Source organism: Falco biarmicus, chromosome Z (genome assembly GCF_023638135.1).
Source record: "Falco biarmicus isolate bFalBia1 chromosome Z, bFalBia1.pri, whole genome shotgun sequence".
NCBI lineage: Eukaryota > Metazoa > Chordata > Aves > Falconiformes > Falconidae > Falco > Falco biarmicus.
The window spans coordinates 36,311,451-36,330,545 of NC_079311.1; positions in this window are offsets into that span (position 1 = coordinate 36,311,451).

A 19,095-nucleotide genomic window follows, 5' to 3' on the forward strand; every position below is an offset into this window, starting at 1 on the left:
TAAAATAGGATAATTTCAAAAGAAATCAGCCTCTTATTGACAGCTCTCAAATGCAGCATAGTAATAATCAGCATGTTGTTAAAGCTTTCAGTCATTTACTTCTCTAACCTTCAAATGAGTTTTTAATGCTATATTTTTAACAGCAATTAAAAAAAAAAAAAAAAAAAAAGGAACAGTGGAATATGTGATTTCTAGACCAAATTCTTAGTTGCTATAGAAATAGTTCAGGGCTTTAGTTCTAAAAATACTGTTGAATAGTTCTTTGTCAGTGGGGCACAGACATTGCCCATGTCTATGAGGTTTATCTATTTGTTTAACCGCCTGCCTTTCCAACTTGATTTTGTTCCGGCTCCCTCTGCAATGCTGAAGCTGATTCGATGGTACTACTTCCGAGTTAAAACCAGAGGATATGGAGTGGAAAGACATATTGAGAAAGGAATTAAAAGAGATGAAAAGCTCTGCTGTTACTGGATATTAGCAATTATCACAATAAATATTGTTGCTCCACTCTAAGCTTTCCCTGAATGTTGTTCTTGCTGCTAGGAGTAGTGTTTTATAGGGGCCCAAAGCGCAGTAGGAGCTTTGCAGAGCTACTTCGAGGTTTTAGAGCAAGGGACTGTGGAATCCTGTCTGATTTCAAGAAATAACACACAAAGGAGTGATGGTCGACACAAATCTGAGAGAGCTCAGGAAGGCTGGAGAGGGTGGAGGCGGGGAAGCCAGCAGAACTGGAGGCAAGACTTTTCCTTGGAGGTAAAGACAGGGCTGATAGACCTGCCTTGCAGTTCATTTCCTTGGTGCCCATTGTTTGTGAACTTGTATTGCTTTTTCTTGTTTCTGCCGGACGGTCTTTTTAAATTCTATTTTCACTTCCAATGGCACCTACCATTTTCACAGCAATAGGTCCTCTCAAACCGTGCTCTTCATTCCGATTTTCAAATGACACCAAAACCAGAGAAAGCTTCGCAGTCACTGCACATTGCTCTTTCACCCACCCCACCCGCTCTCACGTAAGGGCCTAATTTAAGAAGTGCCAGTTTGTTACCTCATCTTCCTGTGAGTTAGAAAGCTCAAATACCTGTAATTATCTAACTACTTTATAACCCCTTATTCATTTCCAGGATTATGTCAGCTTGTTAATAAGAAGTTTAGACTCTCAGAGGGCTGAAGCAATCGGTGCAAAAACGATCTCTCTGCCGATCTCACCTGACAGGTCATTTGTCACTGAAGAACTCCGCTATGGAGGGAAACCGAGCTCAGGAGAGTCTTTGTCTTTTCTTCTCTCTGCACTTTTGGAGAGCAACAATAAGATGAGCAAGATTCTCTGTGAAAGAATCTAATTTTAAGTGACTGTTTCTACAAGGAGGTAAAATAAAATCCTATGGTCTCCTAGCTAAACGATGTTGTAGGATAGCTCTCCAGTCTAACTAATATGATGGTTTTTGAAACGAGTTGAGAACCTATCAATATTTCTAGGTATGCAACTGGAAATTATTTTCTTGTAAATGCTCCCTGATCATATTTTAATGCTTTTTAAAAAATCTCCTCCCTCTGCTGCCAAACGTATGTGCCATTTTATAGCTTCCTGTTCTCATGAGACTGGTACTGACACGAGTGACTTCTGAAAAACAGTCTTCTGACTCCGGCATGATGCAGGATCCCTTACCCTAGTGAATGTTGTGAGTAGCACTCGACATTCCAGTTGGACCACATGACGGGTTTTGACCGCTTATGAAGACATGAGGTACTTACATTGCAAAGTTACTTTTTAGTTTTCCTGGAACCTGGGGCAACCAGCCATTAACTGGCAATATTTCATTTCCAAGTCATTTTCCAAATTGATGAACACGAATACACGTAATGTTTCTTTATTTGGGACTCAAGAGAGGGTTTCTGTGTTCTGTCCTCATACTGAGTGGTCCAGATCTTGTACTTTCATTTCTTTTAGCCTGGTTTCATTAAAAAAGGAAAAAAAAAAAAAAAAATCATTGAAAAAAGCAATGTTTAGAACACTTTTAAAGCAATTTAATTACTGCTGAACAAAACCCACCATCTAGCATAAGATGATCCCATATTTTTATTATACACACAGGATACAGCAGTCTGGATTTTGTATGCTGTTACTCAGCATCAGCAACAATAATTTCTCTAATTCCAGCCAGGCACCTTGGTTTCACATTGTTCTACCAATAAAGGCATGTCTGCTATTTTGTCCTGAAATACCACTAAAAAACCCCCAAACCTCCTTCCTAATGCTTCAAATGTTGCCAAATTTGTTGTGAGAGGTACTTTTACAGTTTTTTTCCCCCGGGAATCATCCTCTTTAGTTGCCCCTGTCAGATCACGTTTTTCCCAATGCAATTTAACTTTCTCCTCAAAGTGAGGAGCGGATTTATCCAAGGCATCTATGTGTGGGCTCACGGCCAAAGCCTAAGTCAGGCTAATCCACAGGAACAACAGTACCTGAACTCCCTGCTTCTCAGTGCTCACAGAGGAAAAACTGCAAAATGGGAGCCCACAGAGTATTTTAAGAGCAGAATTCTAGTTTCTAGCAATCTCTGCTTCAGCACTCCTTGAGCTGGGAGGTGTAGTGATGTCCAATCAGTTTAATACCTCTCTGTTTCTCTACCATTCACTTACCTAACCGATGATTAGCCTTCCTATAATCCGAGATCCTCAGCATCTTGTAGCAGTGAATTTCACATAGTGACCATAGACTTCCTGAAGAAGAACCTTCATCATTCTTCTCTCCTTCAGGACTTTGTAGACCTGTCATAGTCTTCCCCAGCTGCCCCTTTTTCAGGCTAGGAAGTCGTCGTCTATTTAACTTCCCTTTATATGGACATTTTCCCACAACTCCAATAATTCCAGTTGCTCTCCTTTGTACCTTTTCATTTCTAAAGTATCCTTTTGACATCAAATCATCATATCTGCATGCATGCAGGATTCAAGATGCAGGTGCAACCGGGATGCATATGGTAGTACAATTGTCTTGCCCTCTGGTCTTTTTCTGTTAGTTCTTACCATTTCATTTGCCTTTGATTACTATAAAGAAATGACTAGATAGTTTCAGATCTCTCTAGATCCAGAGTATTTTTTATTTTTATTTTTGCTTAGAGCGGTAACAAGCCAGCTTAGAAGCAACTGTTACATTTTGTTGGCTGGAAATGCTTCTTTGAATGGGAAGCTAATTAAAAAAAAAAAAAAAAAGCAAAAAAAAAAAAAAAAAGCTGAATGCAATGGAAGCACCTACAAACCTCACAATATCTTCAGCAAATCGCCTTAGACACTTTCCCCCCATTTTCCAACGTATTCGATTCCACATGTGTGACTAGGTTTATATCACTAACTACCCGAAAACACAATTGTTCAACACTTAGCCACTTGCGCATGTATGGACTCACATGAATGATTCCCTGGCACTGCAACCTATATTGATCAGAAATAGGATTGATGAAAAACATGGATGACGCAAGTGTGTGTTGTTTGCATGTCACGTAAACTAGTTGAGGTAATTTGTCAAATATTCTAGAAAACAAGTTCAGAAAACCAGATCTGCCTTTTTAAGAATACCTAGTATTTTAACACATCTCCTTATACCAAGGAATCTCCTTCTATTACAGAATTAAAAAGGGAATGTCCCCTTAAAACAAAGATCATGCATAATGTCGAAGATGTATGTCATGCAGGGAAAAAAAAGCAGGATTCCAAAGGTATGTGCAATACCTTTTAGGAGCACTTACTTTCCCCTCAATGGGCAATTATGTAGTGTGCCATATTGCAAGTTAGTAGAAAAGACAGATATCCCAGTAAATATGTGTGTGTGTGTATAATAAATGTGCGTGTCTATAGCTCTCTCTTTCAAAGGAGCTGTTTTTCATTGCCAAGGTTAGGTCACTACATGTTGCTAAATCATCCTACTGGCACTATAGAGCTGTAAACTTGCACCTTCCACTTCATGGTGCTCTGCTTTCACAGACCTTGTAGCAACCTTCTCAGTTTGCAGGACCGGGAAAAAACCCATGTACAGGAGACCAAGTGGTGCTGTCTTGGAGAGAGAGTATTGATTCAGTAAGGCTTGCAAGTGGCTGGTGGTGTCAGCTGTGAAACCGGGGCAGGCAATCCTGCTTTGATTTTGTTACAGCTAAAATTGAAGAAGAAGAAAGAAATGGGAAAATCCTGTAGGTAACTCCCCCATGTTGTCTTAGTACTTGGCTGTGATGTTTCAGTAAGCAGGCAGCACTAAGAGGAAGGTAAACACAATGAAAATTAAACAGCACCTTTGAGTAACAGCACCAGTTCCGACCCAGAACTTCTTGTTGAAGTGGCAGTCCAGGATTAACTTCTTCCTTGAGTAATGAATAACACTTTTGAACATCTGAGTACCTCCTCAAGCTAACTTTCTCCTTCTTACGTGCAAAATTCTTCAGAAATATTGAGGAAGTCTTCATTGGCAATCCCCAAATTTGCTACCTCTTTCTGTTATTGAAGGAAACATCGTAGGCAGGTGCTTGAATTCCATTTACAAGACAAGCAGATTTAGGATTTGGGAATATACACTGCATATGCCTGAAGATATGCCTTAGAGAGATGCAGAACTCAAGTCCTTGAGGTGGTCTTACAGTTCAGCAGAAAGAATAGATTCTTGACTTCTGTGAAGTCCCCTGCTCTCTTTAAAGTTAATGATAAGAACTGCAGCAATTCATATCATTTGATAGTCTGATCTCATGAAATTAAACAATTCTGTCACACCTCTCAGAACAGAACTCTGGGGTGAAATGCAGTCAGCAAATTGTTTTGCAGTTGCAACTTTTCCCAGGAGGGAGAGCTTAACAGGAGTCGTAATCTGGGGTCCAGACAGAAAGTTTACCATGAGCAGCTCAGCTGCTTGCCTGTGTGCATCCAGTTATTTACACACCTTTTGCGCCACTCTAGAGCCTCGCTGCTTACCCCATTGGTTTACCCGTAATCTACACTCTTCTTTACTATATGTGTGACTTGAGACTATATTTCTCAAGACATTCTATCAGCAGAGTCTTTAACAAAACCGGTTAATGCTAAATCCACCATAGAGCGCTTCTGAATTCATATTAAAACCCAAACTGAAAATCAGAATGTGGCTCTTGTTTGAAAGCTGATGAAACATTAAATTAACGTGGTGCAGGATTCCTTTATTACTATCACTTACACATCAGTCTTAGATTAAATGTCAGCCAAAACAATTTTTCCTCTGTGGTGTAATGATTTCCCTTAACTTAGGATTTGGGGATGAATAGCCCACGGAACAAGGAACCACTCCTTAAAATACACATTTTCGCAGCACCTCGCCCCAGTATTTCTTGCTCTTGAGCACAGGAAATTCAGCAAGGATAAACCGAACTTTTGGTTACTTCCCAAACAAAGGCAGCACTTGAGCCGTCTGAAATTTTTCCCTATGAAGACAGGTACAGTAAACTACAGAATTTTAATTCAAGGGTTATAAGATCTAACTAGGTCTTATAAATCCCTAGCTATGTCTTACGGCTTGCCGTATGCAAGATATAGGATGAGTATATACGAGAATGTAGTGTATTCCTTTAAAAACTAGAACTTGTATGTAATAAATACAGCTATAGCTGAAGGGGATTGGTGACACCAATTTACTTGTTGGCTGTGGAAAACAAGTAGCGTATGGAATGTTTTTACTAATTGCTTTGCACGCAGCAGCTCAATCAGCTCAAATCAGTGAATACTCTGTAGGCTAATCAGATGATTTTTTTCTGTATAGTAACAAGATAATTCACACCATGTGCTGTCAGCACAGCATATAGTTCTTCATAATGTTGCCATACAAAGTTATATACTTCCATGTCTTGTCTACGCTGTTCTTAGCACCCGTGTCATCCTACAGACTCTGTAATGGCTAAAAAGTACTTTTTCTTTCTTTCCCAGTTCTGAAGCTTGGAGCTGGTGCATCAATAACTGAAAGAATGTAGAGCAAAAAAGCAAAGCACTGGTTCTTCGTGTGATTTAAGTATTCCCTCGTCTACCTGAAATTACCATGAAAGTACTATCTTACTAGTGCTCCTTATGGTACCAGCTTTCCCCCCGGTACTTCTACCTAATTATATACAGCATAACTAGTGTGAAGATTTTGGAGGTTCTGTGATGAATTTGTGCTGCTGCCCTAGGAATGGAAAAGTGCCTCTTCTTCGGGAAAGAGACCGCATTCAGCTGTTGCACTGGGGCTGCCTGTTTCTGGATGTTCTAAGTCAGTACGGAAGAGCTAAACAGAGAATTCTACGGCATGGAGATAAGACTTTGTCTTTTCAGCCACACATTGGTATTCAGAGGTTTTCTCCACCATTAGATATTCTCTTTTGCAAGCCAGAGTTATTTTATTTGTGTCTGGCCCATGGGTCTAAGGATCTACGGTCAGACATGTTTTCGTTGCGGTTGCCAGCAACCCCAAGCAGCTGTGACTGGTATGCTTTAGCCTGGGGTCTGGGTTTCCTCTGCTGCTGGGGAATGAAGAAGTTACTCATTCTGGATCCAGATCACTTCTCTCCATCCGCTCACTACGGCAGTCTCCACCGGTGACTCAGATGTTCTTAGCTTCTCAAATACTTGTACTAAATATGGCCGTTTAAGACATAGCGCTGTGGCTTAGTCCAGTGCATTTTCTTGCTTTTCCACTCCTTGCTACAAAATCCGGAAAACATGCTGAGAATTCTTAGCAAACAGCTAGCGTGGGTTGTCCCTGCATTCCTCAAGTTTTGATAACCCCATTCATTGCTTCCAATCAAAGTGCCTGAGGAGCATCGGTTCCCACAGATGAGAAATTATACAATACCTGCTTTCCCATGACCCTATGAAGAATTAATGCATGTTATTAAGATTCAATTGTTTTTTCTCTTTGGCGTCAATGGCACCTCACCTTTCACTTTACTGAGACCATACTTCTGTCCCACAATGTCAAACCAAGCAGTTACACGTGAGGAGGCTCTGGCAGCTTCTCACGAGTGTGGTCAGCTGCCCTTGAGCCGGAGCGCCTGCAGCATCCGTTGCAGGATCCCCCTGGTTAGGGAGGGTCAGGCACCTTTTGGTCAGTGCCTGGGAGAAGGCTACGTAAGAGCCAGGCCTAGAGCACAGCTGGCAGGTACAGCAGCTGCTGTGGGAAGGCACGAAGGAGGAGGCCTCGGCTGGGTCTGTGCCAGTGCAGACAGCACCAGGTACAGTGGTTACATGCCACAGGGCACTTTCCCCAGCAAGTGCTGCAGCAGCTGTCCCTGCCAGGGCAGAGGCTTTGATGCAGGCAGAGCTTCAGATGGCAGAAGTGTCCTCCCAAGCCCCAGGCTGTAGGGAGTGCCTGGGGCCTCTGTCTTACACACCAGGACAGGTGCCCCTCTGTCCTGCAGGAGGTGTGCCATCTTGGGGGAGCTGTGCCTCCAAGTGGAGGAGCTATGGAAGGAGGTGAGCAGTCTGCACAGCATCAGAGAAGATGACCAGGAGATAGACAAGGATCTTCTCTGAGGTGCAACAGCTTGAAAAGCCCTGGACGCCAACCGCTATCGAGGTGTGGCAGTGTCAGATTCTAGTGTAAGTGCAGCCTCTGAAGAAGGCAAAGGGTGGAAGCTGGTGGCTTCAGGCATGAAGACAAAGGCTCTGCCCTGCCTAAGGGCTTACAACTACAAAATAGGCTCGCTGCCCTCAGAGTTGGAAGATCCAGATATGCCTTCAGGCAAAGGATCTGGACTACCCGACGGTAGACCGTGCAGATGAGGTCCTACGCAGACAGATGAGAGTAGCCTCACATTCAGAGAACCCGATCCTCGTGGGGAACTTCAACTGCCGTGACGTTTACCGGAAAGGAAAACCAAGCAGGACATAAACAAAACAGGACGACTGATTGCCCATGGAGGGCACCAGTGACAGTTTCCTGACCTAGCTGATAGAGAAGCCAACAGGGAGAGCAGCACTGCTGTATTAAATACTCGGCAAGAAGGAGGGTCTCACTGGGGAATGTGAAGGCTAGAGGGAACCTTGGTTGCAGTGGCCATGAGATGGTGCAGTTCAGGAGAGGAGGGAGGCAAAACCACGTCACAGCCCTCGACTGCAGGAGAACAGACTTTGGCTTCTTCAAAGGTGTGCTTCAGGGAGTTCCACGGGATGAAACCATGGAAGGAAGAGGGACCCAGGAAAGCTAGTGAATACCCATGGATCATCCCAACGAACGGGTAGTCAGTCAAAAATGTCAGGCCTGTGTGGACGAAGAAGCAGCTCCTGGCTGAACTCAGTCCCAACAAGGAAGCATTCAGAAGGTGGAAGTGGGGTCAGGTAAGCTGGGAGAAATACAGTGACAGTGTCTGAGCATGCAGGGATGAGGTTAGGGAAGCCAAAGCCCAGCTGGAATTGGAGCTGGTGGGGGACATATAAGGCAACAAGAAGGGCTTCTATAAATACCTAGGTGACAAAAGGAAGGCTAGGGAAACTATGGGCCCACCTGCTCAACAGGGCAGGAGAGCTGGTGACACGGGACACGGAAAAGGCTGAGGCACCAAATGCAAGCCTGGCCTTCCTGAATCCCAGGTCTCAGAGAGCAGGGGGAAAGCCTGGAACAACAAAGGTTTACCTTGGTGGAAGAGGATCGGATCAGGGAATGCTTGAGCAAACTGGGCAGGCGTAAGTGCATGGACCCTGCTGAGATGAACCCACAGGTGCTGAGGGAGCTGGCTCGTATCATTGCAACGCCTCTCCTGATGACGTTTGAATGACTACGGTGATGAAAGAAGTGCCTGAGGACTGGAGGAAACCAAGTGCCACTCTTCAAGAATGGAAAGAAAGAGGACCCAGCAAAGTACAGGTAGGTCAATCTCATCTTGATCCCTAGAGAGGTGATGGAGCAGCTCATCCTGGGAACCGTTTCCTGGTACATGAAGGAAGAGAAGGTGGTCAGGAGTAGTCAGGATGGGTTCACCAAGGGGGAGTCTTGCTTGACCAACCTTGTAACCTTCTATGATGAAATGACTGGCTTGGTAGAGGAGGGACGGGCAGTGGATGTTGTCTCGCCTGACTTCACTGAAGGTTTGGAAACTGTCTCGCCATAGACAGGCGACATGCCCACGGAGAAGCTGATGAAGTATGGGCTGGATGAGCAGACAGTGAGGGAGGCTGAAAACTGGCAGATGATCACTTGCACTAAGTCTGTCTGGAAGTCAGTAACTAGCAGCGTACCCCAGGGCTCGCTACTGGGTCCATCCTTTGTTAATGATCTGGATGATGGGGTAGGGTGTACCTGCAGTGAGTCTGCTGATGATACAAAACTGGGAGGAGCAGGTGGAACACCAGAAAGCCAGGCTGCCACCGTGTTGGGCCTTACAGGCTGGAGAAATGGCCTGACAGGAACCTCATGAAGTTTCACAACAAGTGCAAAGTCCTGCCTCTGGGAAGGAACAACCTCATGCACCAGTTTATGCTGTGGGCCAATAGGCTGCACATCAGCTTTGCAGAAAAGGCCTGGGGGTTCTGGTGGCCGCCAAATGGAACGTAGGCCAGCACTGTGCTCTGGTGACAAAGAAACCTGACGGTGTCCTGGGCTGCATGAGGAGAAGCGTTGCCAGCAGGTGGAGGAAGGTGGTTTATTTGGCACTGGCGAGGCCCCACGGGGAGTACGGTGCCCAGTTCTGGGTGGCCCACTACAAGAGAGAGATGGAGCTACTGGAGAGAGTCTGGCAAAAGACTACTAAGGCGATAAAGGGTGTGGAGCATGTCTCTGTCTTATGAGGAAAGGCTAAGAGAGCTGGGACTGTTCAGCCCGTAGAAGAGAAGGCTCAAGGGGATCTTATTACTGATGTCTTTATATGCCTGGGGGGAGGGTGCAAAGAAGATGGAGCCAGGCTCTTTCCATGACAGGGAAAGAGGCGATGGGCACAACCTGAAACACAAGAGGTTCCGTATGACCATTGGGAAACACTCTTTTACTGGGAGGGTGGCTGAGCACTGGCACAGGCTGCCCAGAGAGGTTGGTGGAGTTTCCATCCTTGGAGATCTTCAAAAGCTTGTGGACATGGTCCTGGGCAACGCACTCTAGGTCCATCTGTTCCAAGCCCCCTGCTCAGCTCAAGCAGGTTGGAGGAGACGAGCTCCAAAGGTCCCTTCTAACCTTAGCCCTTCTGGGATTCTGCACACATGTGAGTTAGAGAAATGGTGTTCTGTGGGTGCTAAGACAAAAATGATAGGCAGGAATATGTTGGCTTCTGCTGAAATTACATAATTTTGGTGTAGGTCAAAGGCTCCCTAGCGGGGTGGGCGGGTATCCACTGGTATTTTTTCTAAGTAGCACTTCTGTGTATTACTGATCTCCAGAGCAACTGTGTTCTTGCATAGTAGCCCCCTGCGTGGGTTTTGCTGGGTGTCCTCAGGCTCAGGGGTGGTTGTGTGGCAATATGGGCTGATCACAAAATGGGTGTGTGGGAGACAGTTCCAAAACCTGTTGTAAGGTAAAGCAAATTTTTTTTCCTACATATTACAACTAAAATTTCTCGTCTTGCTATCTTGAAAATGAGCAGGCTATACTACTCTTGCTTTGTAAAATACTTTAATAAGGCACATTTTAACAGACAAGCGCAAATCTACTGCAAAATTTTCAGCTGAGTTCCCTTCAGCCAAGGAATGTTAGAGGTGCCTTGGGGAACAAAGGTCTATGTTCGTTTTCTTTTACCAGGGTTTGTAGCTTGGCTGCACAGTTGCAGCTCCAGCTGGAGTAGCTGGATCTCCAGCTACTGCGGCAATAGCCACATTGTGCATCAAGTTCTGGGCTAGTTTGAATGGTTATCCAAGGCTTCCTGCTCTTCAGAATATGAATATAGACATGTTTCTTTGATAACAAATTATTGTACTGTTGAGTTTAAGGAAGTGATTGAGTGGGTAATCAATCAAATTGTGATAACTTACTCTCTTGCATGACGATTGTATATTGCAGTCTCTCTGATATGTTGGCTGCTCATAACAAGGTTTCCCCTTCCTTCTATTGTTGAATTGGGCATTTCCTTTACTATCTTTTCATAAGAGGATCAGAAAAACAGAAATTATGGAGAATCCAATTACTTTTTTAAGGAAGTGAACTGAATTTTGGCAATCATAAATGTACTTTTTTTATTCTAAATGTAGCTTTAAGATGGAATTCTCCACATCACTATAAATTTGTTACTCAACATAGTAAAATCACAAAATGGGTGTGTAGGATTTGTGAACATCAGGAAACACTTTTATTGTGAACATAACTGAGCAGTGGCACTTCCAAGAATAAGACATATTTTTAAATGATCTTATCCCTACAAAGTGATATTTTTTGGATAGGATTCTATTTAGCAGTGGATAAATTAGAAAAATTGATAATAATACAAAGAAGCAGGCAAGAGAAAAAGAGAAGCATAAAAATCTTTTAAAGACTCAGGTTACTGGAAGTAAAATCTAAAACCTTTCAGCTGACGTTGGCAGCTGCAATGGAATAAGCACAGGTATTTTCTGCCTTCATCACTATATCTATTTATAAGCAAGACAAAGCTTTATTAGATTGTCTCTGATTATCTAGGAGATTGATCATCATGCAGACAACAGGGCATTCTTTTGGTGACTTTTCACCATACTAGTGGAAAATACCTTTATCTAAGGCTTGAAACAAAGTCACTCCAACACAGAAAGAGTAGAAAAGGGACCTTTTGTCCCGCTGAAATACATTCTTTTATGTGACCTCATTTTTTACAAATATTTCTGTTACTATGGCCCGAATGACACTTAGTGTTCCTGAAGGCTGACAGCAGCAATTATTCAGAATAGTAGATGGGCTACTTTAAACCATTTCAGTCTTGCTTACTGTACTGCTTTCATAAACTAGGTAATATTATGAGCTGTGCTTTGTATTTCTTATTATCCTTTAAGGATATGATACAGGATGTCAAAGCCCATATTCCCACTGTGCCTTTTTGGGCCCTGAACAAATACAAGATTTCATTTTTCTGTACCGCCAAACTGACACACAGGAACAGTAAATTCACCTAGAGGAGGCAGAGTGAAAATTTCACTTTAAGTAATTACTTTTCCTTGTTTAGACTGGTCTAGCCTTCTCAAATCACAATATAATTTTGAAAATTTTAACCAGGGGCAAAAATATGATAGTGATCAGTGCTTTAGTGTTTTTAAAAAATGAGACTATAAAAAGACAACCATCTACAAACTTCTGTCTTTTCCCTTATCCTATTAACTGAGTTACAGGGAAAAAAAATCAACATTCTTATAAGGAGAGCAAATGCAGTGCATTATACAAAGGATGTACAGCCCAGATAACAGTCCTTGAAATGAAGAATTAAAATGAGACATGGAAGTACTGAGGTATTTGGTATTATAAATAGAATTGCTGTACTTTCCAGGATGAAGAGCAAGACTCCTAACAACAAATAAAAATACATACTTCCAAGAAAATAACTACACCTTTTGGAAAAAATACTATTCTTAATGTTCCAGGCTCACTCTCCAATAACTCTAATTTTTCAATGTATACACAATATTTGCATATATCTTCTGATTATCACTTCTGCCTCTTGCCTGTGAATTAATATGAGGTGACAAAAGCATGCTAACGCAGGATAACAAACACTTTTTAAACTAGCCCCCTGCCATTCATTTAGCAGATGTGTTTTTGCTTTTAAAGGACTGAATTTTTGAAGGGAGATTTGTTTCTCCCCTCTTCTTTCCTCAGGTAAGCATGCGAAATATTGTAATGGAGTCCTCTTTTAGAAGTGCCATGTGCTGGTTTTTGAGTATTGTCAGTTCTGTACTTGTGCAGAAATGGACAGCAATACTGAAAGTGCTAATGCTATTATTATAGCTACTGATGAGCAGAAATGGAAGGAGCATAAATGGAGGCACACAGAGGGTGAGGAGGTCCTTTTGGCTAGGTTAAGAATTGCTTTACCATCCCAGTACTCCATTTGCAGTAGGGAATGTTTAAACTGGGGTTCTGTTTAAAGAGAGGTAAGGAGAGAGAAGGGAAACACTAGGAACTCTGACCTTCAGTTCTTTAAGTTCCTCAAAATCTAAACTCAGACACAGCATTTGGAAAAAGTCCACTATGGAGTTTGTTACAGGTACAGAAAAATGCATGGAAGTTATGATCTTGACCTAGGATTTGAATACCTGATTGTTTGGACTTGTTGAATTATATCTGTCATACCCATTTTCTCCATTTGTTATTAACAAAGGAAAACATGGTATCAAATAAGTTGGCTTTCATTCTTATTCAGGAAATATTTCAATGCCTTGAAAGTTTTTGGTCTGCATGTGTTCATACTATTCAGTGCATTAACCATTTGTACAGCTCACCTATTAAAATCTGAGCTTATCTTGGCTTTTTTATTTTGTACCACTATACTGCCATCTTTAGCAACGGACACTCAGCACAATTAAATAAAATATTTATGATTTGTACCTTTGGAATTTTGTAAGGATATTGCAGGATGTAGATACTCTTATTATAAACTACTTCAGTCTTTCTCTTTTAATACTTCTCCATTTCTACATCAAGTAGGAACAAGAGCATATTACAGATGACCAGACAGGTAAGCTGTAGTTAAAGGCTGTTTCACCTGTTCAAAAGTTGTCATACTGTAAGCGTTCTGGCTGGTGTATTCCATAAGGCTAACATTTGGAGCATTATTTTATTGGTAATTTTTTTATAAAGAGAAAACGCCACCTTTGCTATGGTCACAAAATAATATTAGAAGTTGTATGGTAGACACGTTGTAAGTTACAAGAATGTTTTCGGCATATTGTGTGCATTTTGCTAGAGTCATTGACTAAATATAACTAAATTAAGAGCTATGTTTCAAAAAATAAATCATTCAGGAGAAATAATAAAATTTGAATGTCATGTTAAAGAGAAGTTCTAGACTTTGTGGGTAGCAGCTCTATCAGAAATGAACACAGTCCAGGGATAGACCTCATGTCTTTATCATTCTGTTTAGCTTTTTGAGCTCCTTTACTATAGCTTTGAAAACAAGGTCATAGTACAAGCTTTTAAACCAATTTTATTTTCATAAAGAAGTCTGTGTAGAAAAGTGACTTCTGTTTCAGTTTCTTAGGTGTACAGCCTCAATTACGTTGTATGACATATTGTTCAAATTAGACTGGGGTACCCAAGAAATCTAGATCCTCCTTTAAAATAACCTGGGTTTAATCATTACTTCACTATTTCTTTGTAAGCTACACATCTGACCAAGTCAGAGCAACAACTTGAATTTGGGATCACAAATACCTAGAAAAAACTTAATGAGTGGATTTCAAAACAAAATCCAGCTAAGGAGGTTTTTCAGTAAATAGTTTTGAATAATGATAGACATTATAAACAACCTGTGGGAAAACAGAGAGGTTGAACCTCATAGAATAAATTACTTACTGGAAGTATGTGATACTCAGTAAGCACAATCTAACTGCAAGACTAGTATTAAAATTGCCTATATGCTCACCAGCTGTCATCAATACCACATTTGGTGTCATGAGCTTCTAACCAAGAACTGCACAGTACTAGTTTGAAACAGCAGGCAAAATCTCTTTCCTTCCATTTCTTTTGAACTACAACACTTCACTAGAAAATGTTTTGTTGAGCAATTTGTGGAGCTCGCAGTGTGAGTCCTTATAATTAGAATGATTTTGCAACACTGCTGACAGTACCATACCTGCACTTTTTCTAAGTGATCCCACTCATGTCTGAAATAAATAGATTAAATGAATCTTTTAAATTCAAGTGCATGTCAGAAAAGTTCTTCATCTTCACTGAAGTGCATGACTACATGTTTTAGTAAAAATACTGAAAAATTTATTTCCATGGTCCCAATAATTTTATTGCAGCTAATTATATATTGTACCTCATGGAGGCGGTTCATTCAAATGTTACTTATTACCCATGATGGAGGAACTCTTCACTTAGAGATCATTTCCAGAAGTAAATTGATCTGGAAAAAACATTTAAGTCCTTTCTGGTTGTAATGGGAGAAAAGTAGTCACCTAGTGTAGGCTATAGCTTAAGTTATTTAGGGATAGAAGAGAATGGAAGTTGTTTTGCTTTGTTTTTCAGAGGAATTATTTCAAAGGAATGACTGAGCTCTGTATTTTTGACTTACTAACACAATAGCCAGGAAGGAGTCTGGCAATCCACAAAGGGCAGGTTTGTTGTTTGTTTTGGTTTTTTGTTTTTTTTAAAATGAATCTTTTCAATAACATGCAGTAATCTTATTTAGTGGGTCATGGATTACTAAGAATGAACCTTAAATTTATTGCCATTGATCTTACTCTGAAAGCACATACAACAACGAAAATTTAGGAATAATTCAACTCAGGACATACCTATTATATTGAATTCAAGACAGAAAAAGTAATTAGCCCTTCTTATGATCAATTCAGGTGAATTCCTTTGAAAATTTTAAGATAACGTATCCACATTTCAGTATATATGTAAATGAAAGGCTTATGAACCAACAAGGCAAATAAGTAAGATCTGAATGAAAGCAATTCTGATAAATCTCAATCAGTTCTTGATCTGTCTATATCCATCATTATGTTTGTTACAGTGTTTGGGGTTTTTTTTTAGATATTAGACCTTATAACATAGCATTCAAGTATTTTCTAAGAATATACCTTTTATTTCTTACTCCTACATGAAGAAACATTTTAAAGTCTTGTAAAATATTAGGAGATTTTATTCTAATTGCATTTAAGTAGGTGTATTTGAGATCAGTGACTACTTTTGGAGAGCTGCAGATATGATGGCTTGGATCCAGCTTCCATTGAAGTAAATGGAAACACTTCAATTGATTTAATAGGTCTTGGATTTGATCCAAAGTGCACTTTGACTTAATTGGACTATTTCTGGGAGTAAGTGCAGTACCTACTTGAGTATTCATATGCAAAGAGTGTTTGTAAGATTTAGTCCTTAGAAGTAAGCATGTAAGAGACAAGAGGAGCCATTCTCAGGGTACTAGTTAGAAATCAAAAGAGGTAAGAATTATGAGTTTTACAAAAATAAGAATATATTAATGTAGTGGAACAACACATCAGGAATTTACCTTTCAAATTTCTGTGAAACATCAGTATAAATCTGTACCTCTTGTCAAGTTACTTAAACTTCCAATGGATTGAGAAAATAGATGAACTGGGTCTTATAAATCTGGTCTTGTGGCTAACTATATAATGATACAAAATAATCACTACATAATCTTCACTCCTCTGAGATCTGTTTCCCTCATTACTATCTGTGATAAGATCATCAATATAAAATACTGAAAATATGGCTTAATATAATCTCAGTCATAATGTGTTAGAATACATTAATCTGAAGCTGTTTTTATAAAACTGTGAAATTTTATAGAATTGCCTCTCTCAATTCCCTGTTCACTGCAAATGCGAAATGCCTTCAAAATGATTCAGTATAAGTCATCTCCATTTGGTCTTTGAACAAAACTTTTTTAAAGAGTTTGGCAATCTTTGTGTTAATTTCCAACATATATCCATTCTTTCATTTTGAAACAATGGTGTTCTGCCCTCAAAGCTTAACTTTGTTTCACAAGAAAATTAAACAAGATTGAAAGGTGTTTCATAGTTACTAAGATAATCAGTTTCCTGACCTTGTCTTTCAGGATATCACAGTTCTTAACCAGTGCTCCTAAAAGCTCTCAAAGTGCCACATTTTCTGCTGTGGCACAAGAAAACTCAGTTGCCAGCTACAGTGGTGGAGAGCTAGTACTGAATGTTGATGTCATGGCATTTCTAGGCAAATCTGCCTGAGCTACAGTGGGATACACACTTCATTGCAATAAAAAACTCGCCTGGCTGAAAGCATCACTGGCTGTTAGACTAAGGCAAAAACCTACCTGCTGCCAGACAACTCCGTTTCATGATGTTTGGTCCTCATGTGCAGTCATGCACTATCCAATTGCTTTGCCATAAACTCTGTTCAAGTACCTTTGTTGCTTCTACTCATTTAGCTCTATGCCATTGCTAGTTCATCATGGGTTGGGTTGCTGTCACACCAGCCATACAGGTGTAGAAGTTGTAGCTACTCATGACCTCCCCAAAGTGCAGCACCTTCAAAAAAACACGGCATAACAAAATCTTGTACAACCCAAACCTCTCTAAAAAGACATCATTTAAAACCCTTCTCTGTGAGGAACTTTGGCAACATGGCTGTACTAGGCTGGTATGTGAAAATCCACTGCATGAGACAGAGGATGACCTGTTGACTCCATGTATCTCCAACCAGCTGTCCATCAAGTTAAACATGAATGCAGCTGTTAAAGAATTGCAACAAAACAAGAGAATTCAGCACTACAAAGGTGGGGAAAATGTTCCAGAAGGAGAAATTGCATCTGTTTGAACTGCAGAGAAAGAATTCCAGTTCAGTGCAAAATTACTCCTAGCCTCAGGTTTACAATCTGCATATTTTTCCTATCTTTCCCTGCCCAACTTTTTCTTCTATGTATCCTCTCTTTACTTCACTCCTTTTAATTCTTTTCAGTTTGAAAGGATCTCCCAGTTCTATCTCAGTAATGGTACCTTAAATATCAGGGTATTTTCCACACTCTGTGTCTCTCCATTTATTTCCCTTGTATATTCTGTCTCTTTGTATTTTGGAAGAGCTATGACAAAATAAATCACGGAAGAGGTAGGTTAGATTGTTATTACCAAGTAACACAGGTCTGCACAGCATCAAACTAAAGTAACTAGGTGGAGGGGGAATCTGCATGTGTTGCCTACACCACCAGTGATTCCTGCAGCCCCCCACATTATGCCATACAAACTGACTAAATAATAGTATTTAGCATGTTAAATAGATACATTTCCCCCATATACACAAATTCAGAGGGAAAAATTTTCTGAGCAAAATCAAAACTACAATATAATGTAACGAGAATTTTCCATCCCTTTTCAAAATATCCAGTGTTTCTTACAAGTCATACAGTACAGAACTAACTGCTGTTTTGCTCTCCTCAGACAAGTATGCCTGTATAATATGTAATTCAAAGTACTTACATTTGTTATTTTTCCAAATTTTATGCATTAGATTGAATTAATCTTAAAAAAGCCTCTAATTTAACAGTATTAAAAATATAGTAAATGGTCTGGTTTATTCCTCTTCAAGTCTTTTCCCAGCTGTACTCTAAGGTATAGCAATTAACAGACTTAAAGGATAATCACAACAGTCTGGTAAAATTGGAGGTAGGTGCCAAAGATTACATCAATAAGAGACAGCACAGATGCAAATTAAGAGCTAGAAATTGCAGTGACCCATGACTAGAACTGGCTTAACTTGAGTTGCATTATAGCTGAACTGTATTTTGTTAATGTCGTGCAAGCAACATGACGAGGATTCAATGTAAGAAAAAATCACCGTGTTTCTTATCTTATGGCTTTTAAAGCACTACAGTGACATAAATGACAGACTAGTGGCAATACTGTCCTCTTTATATTCTTTTCAGTGGCTAGAGAATACAATCTTCGTAAGATGGCTGTATAAAAATGACCAGCCATTTAAGCTTTCTACCTGTAATTTTCTTGTTGCCCTTGCATAATTAAAGGGTTTTTTTACATACCATCCTTTTTAACAAGGTCACTATATGCCTCCTGAAACCTTGCTTCTACTCTTGTTTTTTTTACTATAGAAATAAATATGTAAAACTGTCAATTTTTACAGTGGGAACATATGAAACCCAAGAACTTCTCCGCCCTTCAGAAGTATTAAGTGCAAAGTGAATGCTACAACTACGGCCACAGACTATACAGCCAAAGGACCACCAGGCTTGCGCCCCTGGATGTATCAGGCCAATAAGTCTACCCAGACAGAGTACTTACTGCGGATATGCTATCTCCAAAGCTGTGTTTTGGAGACTTAAGAATGCAAGCTGAACCGAAATAACAGGAGATAACAAGTGTCACCAATGCACAGCTGTCAAGAAACCAACAGGCAGTGTCTGTTCCCACAAGTCCAGAAGGTGATTCTTGTAAAGGGAATGAAACTGCTCAAGATCACTGCCACTCTACATGGATAGAAAGTCTTCCCAGAACTTC